The sequence below is a fragment of the Symphalangus syndactylus genome, chromosome 19 (assembly GCF_028878055.3).
Source record: "Symphalangus syndactylus isolate Jambi chromosome 19, NHGRI_mSymSyn1-v2.1_pri, whole genome shotgun sequence".
In the NCBI taxonomy this organism is placed as follows: domain Eukaryota; kingdom Metazoa; phylum Chordata; class Mammalia; order Primates; family Hylobatidae; genus Symphalangus; species Symphalangus syndactylus.
Window position 1 is genome coordinate 91,621,362 of NC_072434.2, and position 16,522 is coordinate 91,637,883.

Genomic DNA, 16,522 nt, shown 5'->3' on the forward strand with positions numbered 1-16,522 from the left:
TAAGTCATGTGAGGAAGGGAAGTTCTTTGCTGTGTCAACTAAATTAAGGCTGTGGAGGCAGACATAAGTTGATAAATGTTTTGTAAATCAGAGAGTATCTGAGACAAGTCTCAGTCAATTTAGGAAGTTCATTTTGCCAAGGTTGAAGACACACCCGTGACACAGCCTCAGGAGGTCCTGATGACATGTGCCAAGGTGGTCGGGGCACAGCTCAGTTTTATACATTTTAGGGAGGCATAGGACATCAATCAGCACATACAAAATGTCCATTGGTTCAGTCTGGAAAGGCAGGACAACTTGAAGCGAGGAGGGGGCTTCCAGGTAATAGGTAGATAAGAGACAAAGGGTTGCATTCTTTTGAGTTTCTGATTAGCCTTTCCAAAGGAAGTCATCAGATGCGCATTTATCCCAGTGAGCAGAGGGATGACTTTGAGTTCTGTCTGTCCTCTGTCCACAAATTGTGAGGAGGTATGTAGTTTTTTATGTTTTTTTTTTTTAAATCTTAGTAGCTATTTTTTTGGAATAGAAGGGGAGGCATGATGAGATTTGAGGAACTCGACGCAAAGATTTTTTACTCAGGGACAGGATGTAAGCCACAAATCATAAAACCTTCTCCAGGCAGTTCATTTGGACCTGTAGGTTATCAGCTGGAAGCCATTTCCAGGTCACAAAGGGTAGGAGGATTGTTTTCACACTCACAGGGCTCAGGTAAAAGTCACCATTGTCAACCAGTATACTTGATATTCTTCCTTTTAATAACTGCAATCAAGTTCTTTAAAGAAAGCTTCAGATTGCTCATAGAAAAGGACAACCGGTAGCATTTGCCATAAAGAAAGGGTGTCTAAGGACCAGGCGCGGTGGCTCACGCCTGTAATCTCAACAGTTTGGGAGGCTGAGGCAGGCGGATCACAAGGTCAGGAGATCAAGACCATCCTGGCTAACATGGTGAAACCCCGTCTCTACTAAAAATAAAAAAATAAAAACATTAGCCAGGCATGGTGGCAGGTGCCTGTAGTCCCAGCTACTCGGGAGGCTAAGGCAGGAGAATGGCATGAACCCAGGAGGCAGAGCTTGTAGTGAGCTGAGATCACGCCGCTGCACTCCAGCCTGGGCAACAGAGCGAGACTCCGTCTCAAAAAAAAAAAAAAAAAGGGTGCCTGAAGATGAACTCAAAACAAAGCAATGCTATTGAACTGTAGACACTGGAGTCCAGCTGGGTCTATGAGTTTGTCATCATTAAATAGTGGAGATTAGTAAGTGTCAAAGAAGCCATGAAGACATCCTAACACTGAAGAAGGCTCACTGTGTGATCTCACCAGAAGAGCTGAAGAAAAGAGTAACTTTTCAGTATGTAGCTTGATGTTTTTAATGCTACATCCATTCGCCAAACTAAAATTATCTCATTAATTCCCCACTTTGGGAATCCCAAACAATACGTTAGGATGCCAGAGAAAAATTTCATATCAGTTTTTTAAAAAGTAAACTTTAGTTTTTAGAAGAGAGCTTTAGACATTCAGAAAAATTGGTAAGATAATGCACAGAGTTCCCATAAATTCTGCACTCAGTTTCTTCTATTATTAGTATTTTATTAATGTATTTGTTGGGTACATGTTATAATTAATGAATCAATGTAGATACGTTATTAAAGTCCATGCTTTGTTCATATTTCCTCAGTTTTCACCTTATGTCTCTTTATGGTTCCGGGACATCGATCTAGGATGCCTCGTTGCACCCAGCTGTCCTGCCTCCTTAGTCTCTCCTTGACTGACAGTTTCTCAGACTTTCTTGTTTTTGATGACCTTGATGACCCTGTTGCCCAGGCTGGTCCGGAACTCGTGGGCTCAAGCGATCCTCTTGCCTCAGCCTCCCAAAGTGCTGGGATTACAGGCATGAGCCACTTTGCCCAGTCTGTCTGATGATTTTCTCATGGTTAGACGAGAGTTTTTGGGGGAGGAAGGTTTGGGGTTGGAAGACCACAGAGGTAAAGTGCCCTTCTCAGTACTTCATTCTCAAGGGTTCAAACTGTCGACTTATCATTGTTGATGTTGGCCTTGGTCACCTGCCTCAGGTAATGATTGTCAGGTTTGTCCATTATACAGTGATTCTTTCCTCCTTTCCACACTGTATAGATGGAGAGGCAGTCACTATAAACAATCCATACCTAAGGGCTGCAGTGTTACGCTCCCATTCCTTGAGGGCAGATCATATGTAAATCATTTGGAGTTCTGCACAGGTGATATCTACTCCCCATTTATTTATCCAACCCTTTGTTTATAACAGTACAAACTCCCTCTTGACTTTTAAATACCCAGCCAGCCCTCTGCATCCAGCCTCCCTTGTCTGCTTTTGTTTTTTGTTTGTTTTTGCTTTTTTTGCTATATGTATTAGTCCATTTTCACACTGCTATAAAGATACTACCTGAGACTGGGTAATTTTTAAATAAAAGAGGCTTAATAAACTCACAGATCCGCATGTCTGTGGAGGCCTCAAGAAACTCACAATCATGGTGGAAGGAGAGGCAGGCACCTTCTTCACAAGGCAGCGAGAGAGAGAGAGAGAGACAAAGGAGGAACTTTCAAACACTTATAAAACCAACACATCTCGCAAGAGCTCACTCGCTATCACCAGAACAGTATGGGGGTCACTCCCACGACCCAATCACCTGCCCCCCTCGACATATGGGGATTACAGGTTCCTCCCTCAACACACAAGGATTACAAATTGAGATGAGATTTGGGTAGGGACACAGAGCCAAACCGTATCAATATAGGTTTTTGCTCTGTCACCCAGGCTGAAGTACAGTGGCATGATCAAGGGCTCAGTGCATCCTCCGCCTCCTGGGCTCAAACAATCCTTCCACCTCACCCTCTAGAGTAGCTGGGACTACAGGCACATGCCACCATACCCAGCTAATTTTTGTATTTTTTATAGAGATGAGGTTTTTCCATGTTGCCCAGGCTGGTCTCGAACTCCGGGGCTCAAGTGATCCACTGCCTTGGCCTCCCAAAGTGCTGGGATTACAAACCTGAGCCACTGCGCCCGGCCACTTGTCTGTGGGTGCTTTCTTCCCTGACCACCTCATCTACTCTCACAACTTCAATTACAGCAACAGGGCAAGACCCCCAACATTTCCCCAGCAGCCTAAAGCTCTCTCTGTTCTTTGGACTTGCATGTTCGGCTGTCTCCTGCCATGGCTACCCTTCCACTCTGCATGTTCCACACTGAACTCCTGCTGCAATATTCCTTCCTCCCCAAGACATGGCCCCTGTGTTCACGTAGAAACCTGGAAGTTTGCCTCCCAGCTTGCCACCCAAATGCTTCTCAAATCTCTGTACTTCTCTTCACCCACATTGTTGCCTCCAAACTTCTCCATGCTGGAATCTCACCTGTCCTAGCTCAGTGGCCTTGAAACTCACCTGAAATCCCCCAGCGCTGCCCTCTCCCCAGCATCCCACCATCTTCTCCCTTGTTCCCCACTGTCCCCTCCCCCCCACTATCCTCCTATACCCCATTTTTCTCTCCTCTGCACCCCACTGCAGCAAAGCCACCTTTAAAAATAAAAACCTCGGTCAGCAAGGTGGCTCACACTTGTAATCTCAGCACTTTGGGAGACTGAGGCCAGGAGTTCAAGACCAGCCTGGGCAACACGGTGAACCCTTGTCTCTGCAAAAAATAAATTAAAAAATTAGCCAGGCATGGTGGAGCATGCCTGTAGTCCCGGCTACTTGGGAGGCTGAGGTAGGAGGATAGCTTGCGCCCAGGAGTTCAAGGCTGCAATGAGCTATGATGGTGCCACTGCACTCCAGCCTGGATGAGACGGTGAGTCCCTGTCTCAAAAAATAAATAAAGTGGCCGGGCACGGTGCTCATGCCTATAATCCTAGCACTTTGGGAGGCCAAGGTGGGTGGATCACGAGGTCAGGAGATCAAGACCATCCTGGCTAACAAGGTGAAACCCTGTCTCTACTAAAAATACAAAAAATTAGCCGGGCATGCTGGCGGGCACCTGTAGTCACAGCTACTCGGGAGGCTGAGGCAGGAGAATGGTGTGAACCCAGGAGGCGGAGCTTGCAGTGAGCCAAAATCGTGCCACTGCACTCCAGCCTGGGCAACAGAGCAAGACTCCGTCTCAAAAAAAAATAATAATAAATTAAAAATAAATAAATAAAGTAAAAATGCAAACCTGGTTCTGCCACCTCCCTGCTGTGACAGGCTCTCAAGGTACATTCCAACAAGACCTGTTGCCACTCCGTCCCTTGTTCCCAAAGCTACATGGGTCCTCCTGAAGTCCTGCCAGCCACGGACAGCCCTGCCTCCTCCCTTTCCTGTGCTGCCTTTTCTTCATCTTCCACATCTGCCTTTCAAAGTTACTTCTCTTGGAAGGCTTCTCTGACCCTACAGACTAAGGGAAGATTCCCTGATACATTCTCTATGTATTCCTAATCTGTAGCCCTTATCACAAGGGTAATTTAAAAATCACTTATTAGTGTTCATTACTTTATGCCTGAAAGATTCTCCCCGGGGCCTGAAAGCTTAAGGGGATGAAGAACTCCTCCCTCCTCAGGCCCAGTCCCCAGGTGCAAGGCCACTTGCGCCAGCAGCGTGCATCAGCGACCAGCAGAAGCAGGAAGGGAGCCGGCTGGAAGACACCTACTCTGGCCGGAAGACACGTACCCCTGAAGATCGAGAGAGGCCATCCGGTTACTACGTAGCAGTCCCGTCAGACTGGGACACTTCCTGTTTACAGGACACTATAAAACCCCTGCCCCTACTCATTTGGTGCTGACGCCATTTTAGACCTCATACCGTCTGCACCCAGGCGCCCAATAAAACAGCATGTTGCTCCACACCACCTTGTGTTGTTTGTTGGCACGCTCCTGGGGTGCAGACAGATACAAGAACCTTTAATCTGGTGCCGAAACCCAGGAGGGGCTCAGGTCTGTGTCCCCCGTGGGCCTACCCCTGCACCCCAGAGTAGGCCACAGCAGCTGGACAAAGGAAGCGCCTCAGTCTCCAATCGCCTCTCTGTGCATGCACATCAGTCACTGATCTTGCCTACCTGTGAGTTTCCCGGCAGCCCCGTTAACAGGGAAAAATCCACACGGCTTCTCTTGGTTTCTCTGGCCCGAAAATCCAACGTTGGTCCAAGAAGGCTCCGGCGTGTGCCAGGCAGTCGCTGATCATATGGTCTTAGGGGGTCGCCTCTAAGCCATTTGATCCCTTTCCAGGAACGAAAAAGGCAGCGGTGATGACTGCTCCTTTTATCATCTCCCTCCGGCCGTCCAGGACGGTCTCCTTTTCCCTGTTCTCTTGAGCCTACCCTCTGTTATGGGAAATTCTCAGTCTTCCTTTCCGAAGGACAGCTCGCTAGGCTACCCCATAAAAACCTGCAAACCTGAGGCCTCAGGCAAGATATCCGCCCTAAGCGCCTTGCCTTTTTTTCAATTCAGTCTGGCCACAGTACCAATTAGATAACGGGTCCAAATGGCCAGCAAATGGAACATTCGACTTTACAATTTTACCTGACTTAAGCAATTATTGCCAACGACTGGAGAAATAGGGAGAAATTCCTTATGTCCTTATATCCAGGCCTTTTTGCACTCAGATCACAACCCGACCTCTGCTGTTCTTGCCTGTTTCTTCTCCTCCATTCTCGCCACCTTGATCGCGTTTCTCCTCCCAACCCTACCTCTTTTTCCTCGTTTGATCCAGCAGACTGCTGCCCACCCCTTCCTCTCCCTCTCAACCGTCTTCTTTAACCCCCCAAGCCTCCTCTTTACCTTCTCAGCTGCCACCTTCCCAGTCAGCAGTATCCACTTCTTTTCCTACCCCGTCCCCTCCTCAGGACAATTCTAGTATTGCCTGTCCCCATTCGCTGTCATCACCGCCCTCTCTCCTGAGGCCTGTAAACCCATCCCGCCACCTTACGCCCCTATCTACCCTCCGCTGCCTATTAACTCAACCCCCCTTCCTCCTTCAAACCCTCAGCAGGAACCACTTCCGGCTTTTCCTTCTCTCCCGCCCATACTCGCTCAGGCGCCATCTTCGGCCCATGCCCAACCCTTACTTCAGCGCCCTCTTCGGGAAGTAGCAGGAACTGAAGGCATTGTTAGAGTTCATGTTCCCTTCCCCCTCACTGATCTCTCTCAAATTAACAAAAGACTTGGTTCATTTCCAGAAGACCCTACCTCTTATATTAGAGTTTCATACCTCACCCAGTCTTATGAACTAACCTGGCATGACCTCTACGTTATCCTCTCTTCCACCCTCACCCCAGAAGACTGAGACCATATCTGGACCCTAACTCAGGCACGTGCTGATACAATTCATCACCAGGCTCCTGCCCAGCCTACTGACGCAGAGGCAGTCCCCACACAGGACCCCCCTCCCCTAGAATTATCAAGATGGGGCTTCTGGATGCCGCCATCGAGACCACATGATTGTGTGTCTCCTTGCAGGACTCAAAAAGGGTGCCCATAAAGCAGGCAACTATGAAAAACTTTCAGAAATCACCCAAGGTCCCGACAAAAACCCAGCCCTTTTTCTCTGTCGTTTAACTGAAGCCATGAGAAAGTATACCAACCTAGACCCAGCCAGCCCAGAAGGAACCACTATTTTAAACCTTCAATTCATCTCCCAATCCACCCCGATATCTGGCACAAGCTTCATAAGGTTGACGACAGCCATCAAACCCCACAACTAGACCTTCTTAATTTATCCTTCAAAGTCTTTAACAATCACGATAAGGAAAGTAAAAGGCAAAAACAGACAGAGTTTCAAATGCTTGCCTCTGCCATCAGGGGCCCTGCAGGCCCATGGGGCTGTGGCTCCACGCGGAAGCCTCCTGGTAATCCACCTCCACCTGGCACCTGTTTCAAGTGTGGCAATGTAGGCCACTGGTCCAGACAATGCCCAAACCCGGGTAAGCCCACCAGGCCGTGCCCCCTCTGCAGAAAACCCCACTGGAAGTTGGACTGTGAGCAGCCCCTGTAAGGACCGCCCCCATCCCTTCCTGAGCCAGCCAAAACCTCCTACTCTCGTTGGTCTTGCTGCTGAAGACTTGACGGTGCCCTGGAATGGACGCCCCAGCAACTACCATCGCTTCATCCGAGCCAAGGGTAACCCTGATGGTGGCAGGTAGGCCAGTATGTTTTTTAAATTAATACCAGGGCAACTTACTCTGCTTTACCTAATTTTTCAGGACCCACCCAGTCCTCCCAAGTCTCTGTTGTGGGAATTGACAGACAAGTCTCCAAACCCTGAGCCTCCCTCCACTCTTCTGCTCCCTTCACGCCTTTTCCCTCACTCACTCTTAATTCTGCCCTCATGCCCAACTCCGCTTCTAGGATACTTCCACACCCTCAGTCGCAAAACACCACACCCCCGTCCGCATTACCCTTAAAGAGCCCACCCAGTTCCTATCACAGAAGCAGTATCCCATCCCCCAAGCAGCTCTCATAAGCCTAAAGCCTATGATTTCTCGCCTCCTCGTCAGTCACCTACTCCGCCCAACAGACTCCCCTTTTAACACATCAATTCTACCTGTGAAAAAACCAGATGGAACTTATCGCTTAGTCCCAGACCTCAGGCTCATTAACCAAGCTGTACTCCCAATATGTCCAGTCGTTCCTCACCCATACACTTTACTTTCCACAATTCCCTCCAATACCACCCATTTTTCTGTTCTAAACCTAAAGGATGCTTTTTTCACAATTCCTTTACACCCTGATTCCCAAAACCTCTTTGCCTTTACGTGGGAAAACCCCGACACCCTCGGAGTCCCTGTGTACGATAACTTAAACAGAGAAAAACAGTCCTTAAAGGCAGGAGGAAGCCAAAGACGGCGAGAGGACGAGTGGCCTCCGCAACGGATCATCGAATATTACTGTCCTGCCACCTGGGCTGAGGATGGTTCACAGGGTTATCGCACTCCCACATATATGCTAAATAGAATAATTAGATTACAGGCTGCTGTAGAGATAATCACTAACCAAACCGCCTCAGCCCTGGAAATGCTCGCGCAACAAAACCAAATGCGCGCGGCAATTTATCAAAACACACTGGCACTAGACTACTTATTAGCAGAAGGGGGTGCGGTCTGTGGTAAGTTTAATATCTCCAATTGCTGTCTTAACATAGACGATAACGGAAAAGCAGTTCTAGAAATCACTTCAAACAACAGAAAAGTAGCCCATGTACCAGTCCAAACCTGGAAGGGATGGGACCCGACACACCTTCTAGGAGGGTGGTTCTCTAATTTAGGAGGATTTAAAACGCTGGTAGGGACAGTAATCTTCATCACTGGGGTCCTCCTGTTGCTCCCGTGTTATCCCACTGATAATGAGAGCCATTAAAACTCTTGTTGAAACTACAGTTGGCCGGGCGCGGTGGCTCATGCCTGTAATCCCAGCACTTGGGGAGGCCAAGGTGGGCGGATCATGAGGTCAGGAGATCGAGACCATCCTGGCTAACATGGTGAAACCTCATCTCTACTAAAAATACAAAAAATTAGCTGGGGGTGGCAGGCTCCTGTAGTCCCAGCTAATCGGGAGGCTGAGGCAGGAGAATGATGTGAACCCGGGAGGCGGAGCTTGCAGTGAGCTGAGATCGTGCCACTGCACTCCAGCCTGGGCGACAGAGCGAGACTCTGTCTCAAAAAAAAAAAAAAAAAAAAAGAAAAGAAAAGAAAAAAAGAAACTACAAGGCCGGGCGCAGTGGCTCACGCCTGTAATCCCAGCACTTTGGGAGGCCGAGGCGGGCGGATCACGAGGTCAGGAGATCGAGACCATCCTGGCTAACACAGTGAAACCCTGTCTCTACTAAAAATACAAAAAATTAGCCGGGCGAGGTGGCGGGTGCCTGTAGTCCCAGCTACTCGGGAGGCTGAGGCAGGAGAATGGCGTGAATCCCAGGGGGCGGAGCCTGCAGTGAGCCGAGATCGTGCCATTGCACTCCAGCCTGGGCGACAGTGAGACTCTGTCTCAAAAAAAAAAAAAAAAAGAAACTACAGTTAACTGCCAGACAATCCAGACGATGCCCCTGCTACAACGACACCATGGATACCAACCCATCTCTCAAGAATACCCCCAAAATTAAGTTTTTTCTTTTTTTCGAGCTGCCCACGCCACCCCCTATGTCACGCCTGAAGTAGTTACTGAGACAGTCGCCCCTTTTCCCTTTTTCTATAACCAAATAGACAGGAATGAAAGATTCTCCCCGGGGCCTGAAAGCTTGGGGGGATGAAGAGCTCCCTTCTCAGGCCCAGTCCCGAGGCGCGAGGCCACTTGCACCAGCAGCGTGTGTCAGCGAGAAGCAGAAACAGGAAGAGGGCTGGCTGGAAGACACGTACCCCTGAAGATCGAGAAAGAGGCCATCTGGGTACTATGTAGCAGTCATGTCAGACTGGGACACTTCCTGTTTGCAAAGGACTATAAAATCCCTGCCCTGTCCTCATTTGGTGCTGACACCATTTTAGGCCTCAGCCCGCCAGCACCCAGGTGCTCATTAAAACAGCGTGTTGCTCCACACCGCCTTGTGTTGTCTGCTGGCACGCTCTTGGGGTTCGAACCAATACAAGAACCTTTCAATGCCTTTAATTACTCTGTTAGTATATAGCAGTTCCACGCACTATGAAATGCCCAGACTCTGGACAGGCTGCCTGAATTGAAATCTTGGGTCTGCTGCGTGTCCCTCAGCAACTTCTTCTATCACTGCATGGCCCATCTGTAAAATGGGCATGAGGATTTTGCCTCCTTTGCAGGGTGATCATGAAGATTCAGTGAGCTGCTATGTGCCAAGCTCTTCCAAGAGGGCCTGGCATTTCAGCAGGTGCCACGGGAGGTAAATGGTGAATAATGCAAGTTGTTCTTCCCAGTCATAGGAAAGCTCCTGAGTCTTGTTCTGCTGGCCTGATCATCATCTCCCAGAGGGAGGGCAGGTTGACGTACAGATAAAATCTTGAAGAAAAAGCGTCCCTCGCCACTCCCAGCCCTCACCCCTCCATCCCCCTGGCTCAGGTTAAGGGCTTGCAGGCACAGCTGCACCTCTGCCCAGGCAGCCCCAGGGCGGTGCCCTGGAGCCGCTTCTACAGACTCCTAGGAAATTGCTCAGAGCCACGCAGCAGTGTTGAGACTGGAATCCGGGCAGGGCCCACCGCTGCATCTCCCTAGAGAGCACTTGCAGACCTCTCTGGAAAACAGGCAGATCGGAGATTGGAGTTAGGAGAACTGAATACCCCCAAGTTAGTGGCGCACAAATGGTGTTTCCATGACTTATGCCAGAAAGTCAATTCAGTTATCAAGACCACTATGGACTGGGATGCACCACCATACTCAGACCTGGACCCTGCCTGAGCCTCTGCTGCAGCACGGTTGGATTAAACCCATCCCAAAAGTGATGCTTTGGGATTGCAAAAATAGCTGCCCTTCTGAGGAGACAAGAGGGGGCTGTGATGGTCACAGGGTAGCAGAGCTACGGTATCCTGGATTTTCCTAAGCCCCTTTCCGATGGGGCTGGTGGCTGTGGTGGCTTTGACTGGGCAAAGGAGAGGGCATGGGTGGCAAGAGTGGCTCCTAGCATTTCCAGGCAAGGGAAACCCTCCTCTCCCAAAGTCCCTTCTCCCCGACCCCATTTCAAAACAGACCAGAGTCTTCCTTTAAAAACCTTTGTTTTCTTCTCTGGATGTGTCTTCACTTCACTGTTACTGTCAGGCCTGAGGCTCAGCAGATGTCCTGCCTTCAGCCACACCCTGAGACTGAACACAGCCTGGGGAAAGCCCACCCTCTAGAGCAGTGCTCCAGGCTCCACCTGGAGCTGAGGGAGAGGTGCCCAGGTGGGGAGGAAACTGCCTGGCTTCAGCCATGCCTTTGTCATAAACTTCTTCCCAACCAGCCATAAGATGCAGAAAAGTAATTTGCTTCTTCCTGCTTCTTAAAACCCAGCTCAGAAAAATTTCACCCACCTTCATCCTGCCTAAAACGACACCACCACTCAGTCATTCAGTATTCTCAGACTGGCCCATCCTCTCAGAAACGTGACTGCATCTATGAGGCTTACTCCTCCTCCAGCTTGAAGCCACCGTGAGGACTGGTGAGCAGCGTGGCTTCACCGCTGCCCTGCTGAGGCAGTCTGAGGGCAAGGCACTTACAGTCCCTGCCTCTGCATCCTCACCTGCCTTGGCGACCGCGGGATCAGCCCCAGAACTGAATGAGGTTGCAGGAAACTCGGTTCAGCCCAAACTCTGTAACCTTAGATAAAACATTGAACTAAGTTGTCCCCCCTGGCCAAAGGAGGGCTCCGGACAACTTACTGTGTCTCTTTCAGCTTTAACACTCTAGATTCTTGTTGTTTTTTGTTTTTAGACAGGGTCTTACTGTCACACAGGCTGGAGTGCAGTGGCATGATCGAGGTTCACTGCAGCCTCGACCTCCCAGGCTCAGGTGAACCTCCTGCCTAAGCCTCCTGAGTAGCTGGAACCACAGGTGCACACCACCACACCTGGTTAATTTTTGTATTTTTTTGTGGAGACAGGTTTTTGCCATGTTGTCCAGGCTGGTCTCAAATTCCTGTGCTCAAGCAATTAGCCCACCTTGGCCTCCCAAAGTGCTGGGATTACAGGCATGAGCCACCACACCCAGTAACACTCTAGATTCTTGACTAAATGTGAGTAGCTGAGTTTCAAAATGCATTTTAAAACTTATTTCTTTCCTCCTTTCTTTCCAGTCTCAAGATACAACCTTGAAACAAACTGTAAAAACCTTTTTTTCCTTAGTCTTAAAATATAGCCTTGAAATGTACTTTGAAACTGCAGTCCCTTCCCTTTTCCACTGCACACTTCCTTACTTCAAGCACTTTTATCTAAGCTTATGCTTGTTAGGAAATTCCAGGGGTTGATTAAAAACACACCAGGCCTGCAGGTCCAGCTGTGAAATTCTCCCCCACTTACAGATTGCCTCAAGATGGATAATCTATAGCCCGATTGTAACCAGCAAAAAAAGGCTCTGGCTGCTCGCTCCTTGTGGAAATAAGTCAAAATAATAACATGTTGGCCAAGCATCGTGGCTCGTGCCTGTAATCTCAGCACTTTGGAAGGCTGAGGCAGGCGGGTCCCCTGAGATTAGGAGTTCGAGACTAGCCTGGCCAACATGGTGAAACCCCATCTCTACTAAAAAATACAAAAATTAGCTGGGCATGGTGGCACATGCCTGTAATCCCAGCTACCCGGGAGTCTGAGGTATGAGAATTGCTTGAACCCAGGAGGCGGAGGCTGCAGTGAGCCCAGATCATGCCACTGCACTCCAGCCTGGGGCACAGGGCAAGACTCTGTCTCAAAAATAATAAATAAATAAATAAATAAATAATGAAGTTATTATAGCTTGAGACTAGACGGTTCAAGGAGGAAAGGAGAAAGGAAAAAAAAAGTTTTAAAACGTGGTTTGAGGCTTAGCTGCCAAGCTGCTCAGTTCCATGGCCGTGGCCACTGTGAAGATGGTGCCAGCCTGCGCTCCAGGTGGAGCATAACTCAAGACAGGCATTAGGGCAAGACACAGCCCCTGCACCAGCACAACTCCGGCATGCTTTCACACCAGGCTTCCCTTTTTCAAGCCCCTGTCCTCAGCCCAAACTTTGGAAATGGTTCCTTTAAGGCCTTGGCGTTTCCCATGTGCTAGCATTTCATCAGTAAAGCTGCTTTCCTTTGACCACACCTGGCTTCTTGTGAGCAGCTGAACTTGAGTTGGTTACATGAGGATAACTATTTCCTGAGGGAGTATCACTTTCCTGTAGACACCAGAACCTGGAGGGCAGCTTTAGTTTCCTGGAGTCGTAGAACACTATTGATTACCTAACTGGTCTTGAGATTTAAATCTTCCCGTAAAAGAACTGTAGTGGTTTGAATGGGGCCTCCATGAGGATCTTTCCCTGGGACCTGTGAATGTGACCGTATTTGGAAAGACTGTTTGCAGGATATCTAGTTGATGCCAGAGAAAGAGTGTTTGCGGGATACCTAGTTGATGCCAGGTATCCTAGTTGATGAGAGGAAGAGTGTTTGCGGGATACCTAGTTGATGCCAGGTATCCTAGTTGATGAGAGGAAGAGTGTTTGCAGGATACCTAGTTGATGCCAGAGACTGGTGTCTGGGCAGTGGCAGCTCTCCCCAGCACCGGAACATACTGGTTTCCAAGCACCTGCTTGGATGGGAGTTATGTTTCTTTGGGGAGGGCAGAAGTGATGGGGTGCAGCTCTTTCCAACACATACCAAGCTCTCATTTTGCAGCAGCATGTTGTCTTAGACCGCAAGCCGGATAATGTAAGCAGACACAGAAGTCTCTGCCCTTGGTGAGTAACCGTGGAGAAAGTGGTGAGAAAGGAATGTATTGGATATCATCTGTCCTCTTCTTCTCAACTATAATGCAAGTCTGTACTTACCATCTTCGAGCCCCAACACTGCACACCTGGCCATTATTTAATCTAACTGGGATCCACTAGTCCAGTGCAATAAGGACAAACACCCACCCTGAGGTTTGTGGCAGGATAAAGGAAGGTGTTTATTTGCAGGATGCCAAGCAAGGAGAATGAGGCAGCTCACACTTAATATCTGACCTCCACAGTGGCTTGCAAGAAAGGGTTTTTAAAGGCAGGGCGGCTGGTGCAAAGGTAATGAGTTATCACGATTGTTCACAGTCAGTTACACATCAAACACCTTGTTCTACTCTTCCCCCGATTCTCACTAATGCATCTGACTAGTCATTAAAAAAAGAAAAAAAAAAAGAAAAAGAAAAAGAAAAGAAAAGAGAAAAATAAAGGCAGGGGTAAATTTTAGGAAAGCAGAAATTACAAGCAAAATTGTAAATCAATACATTGAAATTACTCATCGGTTCAGCCTCAAAAGGACAGGACACCTTGAAGCAGAGGCTTACAGGTCATAGGTAGAATTCACAGATTTTCTGATTTGCAATAGGTTACAGAAGAGAAGCTTTGTTTAAAATTTGGGGTCAGCAGAAAAGAATGTTAGGTCTGGCTCTTGGGAACAACTTCCTCCAGGCCCATCAGGAGGAAATTTAAGACAATATCAGTTAGAATTTAGTCCTTAGGCCCCCTTATCTGAGGTTTATGTGCCAGTGAATCCTTGTCCAGCAAGGAGCATGCCTTTGATATGCAAACTAACCCATTCGGACCCATACCTCCAATATCTGACACGACACTCCAGGAGGCAACATTCCTCTGTCACCTCTGTCCTAACTGCCTGCCACCAGAGCCTGGTGCCAGGCAGTTAGGAACCATCCCTGTAACCCAAAGCCCACAGAAATTATTCAAACTAACCAATCCTAAACCATTCACCTTGCCCTGCTTTGACTCTCTCCAAGGAAACCCCAATAAAGACGGTGGCCCAAACCTTCTCCTTGCTCCTGTCTTCTGCTTCCTGACACCTGGTGTCTTTCCCATGTGGGAAAAACAGCCTGGCCTGCTGTGCCTCCTGTCTCTAGGACCTGCGAGTAGAATAAACTTCGTCTTTTCCTAAGACTCTCCTCCATCTTCTCTTGTGGGTATACCTGACTGATCATCACGTAAAAAGGTACAAAATAGCAGATATCCAACCTATTCGTATTTTGACAAGGTGTAGCAAGACCAATATAATGGGGCAGGATAGACACAACCATACCATTTTTTTTTAAAAGTCGGTGATGGAAAAAGGGTGGTTCTCCTGCCATTTGGTTGTGTGATTAGAAGACAGCCCTTTGTCACACAGTTGTCGGCCTGCCTGTGATATTCTTGGCTATGGCCAAGATGTGTGAGGTAAGCCCATAGTTCCTCCCACTTCTGTGTATTCCTGAGGACTCTGCTTTCCCACACTTTGAGTTTTGCATCTTCTCACAGGGAATTTCTATGGCTTCTCTGTACTTTGGTGATTATATGCACATTAATCATGGTGACCTGGTTATAGGCTATGGTTTCAAGAGAAGATAAAGTTCCCAATTGGTATCTGATGGGCAAAACAGGTACAGATGGACCCCCTGGGCTTTGCCCTTGATGAGCTCATGATCGCTACTAACCATCCTCCAGATGCTGGGCCACTGGCACTCTATCGGCTGCCCTATATATGGGTCTGGGCTGCTGGAGGTACCTGGTCTTCCAGTGGCCCCCTCAACACTCCCTTTCCTGTGGCCAGTCTGCACTAAGCAAGTTTTCTAACCTCTAGCCTTGTTGCATGGACTAGTAGTGGGCACTGACCATCACTTTTAAGACCAAACAGTATCAGTGTTTGTTGCTAATATTAAGTGTGTCTGGAGGCTGGGTGTGGTGGCTCACACTTATAATCCCAGCACTTTGGGAGGCCATGGTGGGAGAAGCTCAGGAGTCTGAGACCAGCCTAGGCAAAATAGTGAGAGCCCGTCTTTAGGAAAAAAAAAAAAAAAAGTGGGCTTATTTGATGGAATTGCTGAAGTGCTATAATCATCGCTGAATCGTCTACATAACTCTGCAAGCAGAAGTACTTGTGTCTGGTCCAAACTCTGCTTTTGGCAGAGGAAGGGAAACCATCTCACAGGAGAAGAGTGCCTTGGACAAGATCTCCACAGGCTTCAACGCTGGCCTCTTTCCTTTGTGCCACAGTATGATTTAGGATTGACAGGGACCCTCCTACCAATGGCCTCATCTTTTTTTTTTTTTTTTTGAGACGGAGTCTTGCTCTGTCGCCCAGGCTGGAGTGCAGTGGCGCAGTCTCGGCTCACTGCAAGCTCCGCCTCCCAGGTTCACGCCATTCTCCTGCCTCAGCCTCTCCGAGTAGCTGGGACTACAGGCGCCCGCCACCACGCCCGGCTAATTTTTTGTCTTTTTTTTTTTTTTTTAGTAGAGACGGGGTTTCACTGTGGTCTCATCTCCTGACCTCGTGATCCGCCCGCCTCGGCCTCCCAAAGTGCTGGGATTACAAGCGTGAGCCACCGCACCCAGCTGGCCTCATCTTTTTTATTTGTTTCTTCTTCTAGCTGAGGCAACAGTTGGGGAGACAGAGAAAACAGAAAAACAATTAAGGTTGGCTTAAAGCTGTGGTGTGACCACAAGTACAATCTACCCCCAGTGTAAGAAACACAGTTATTTCTTCTTCTTTCTTTTGGGGAGGGGCCAGATCAGGTGACCAGAACTATCTAAAGCCTACAGGTCTTAGAAAACATCTTTTGGCTGTGCTTCACATTTTACTTTTTTTGTGTTTGTTTTTTGAGATAAAGTCTTGCTCTGTCACCCAAGCTGGAGTGCAGTGGCGCTCCACCGTTCATAGCAACTTCCACCATTCACAGCAACCTCTGCCTTCTGGTTCAAGGGATCTTCCCCCACCTCAGCCCCCAAAATAGCTACAGGCATGTGCCACCACAGCAGGCTAATTGTTCTATTTTTTTCTTAGAGATGGGGTCTCACTATGTTGCTCAGGCTGGTCTCAAACTCCTGACCTCAAGCAATCCTTCTGCCTCGGCCTCCCAAAGTGTTCGGATTACAGGAAAGAGCCGCCACGCCCAGCCACATTTTATTTT

At 48.5% G+C, this 16,522-nt stretch overlaps 1 pseudogene; it reads left to right on the forward strand.

Moving 5' to 3' along the window:
• Positions 1–536: 536 nt before the first annotated feature.
• LOC129458300 (transcription factor NF-E4-like) lies at positions 537–16,498 on the forward strand (annotated as a pseudogene).
• Positions 16,499–16,522: the final 24 nt, after the last annotated feature.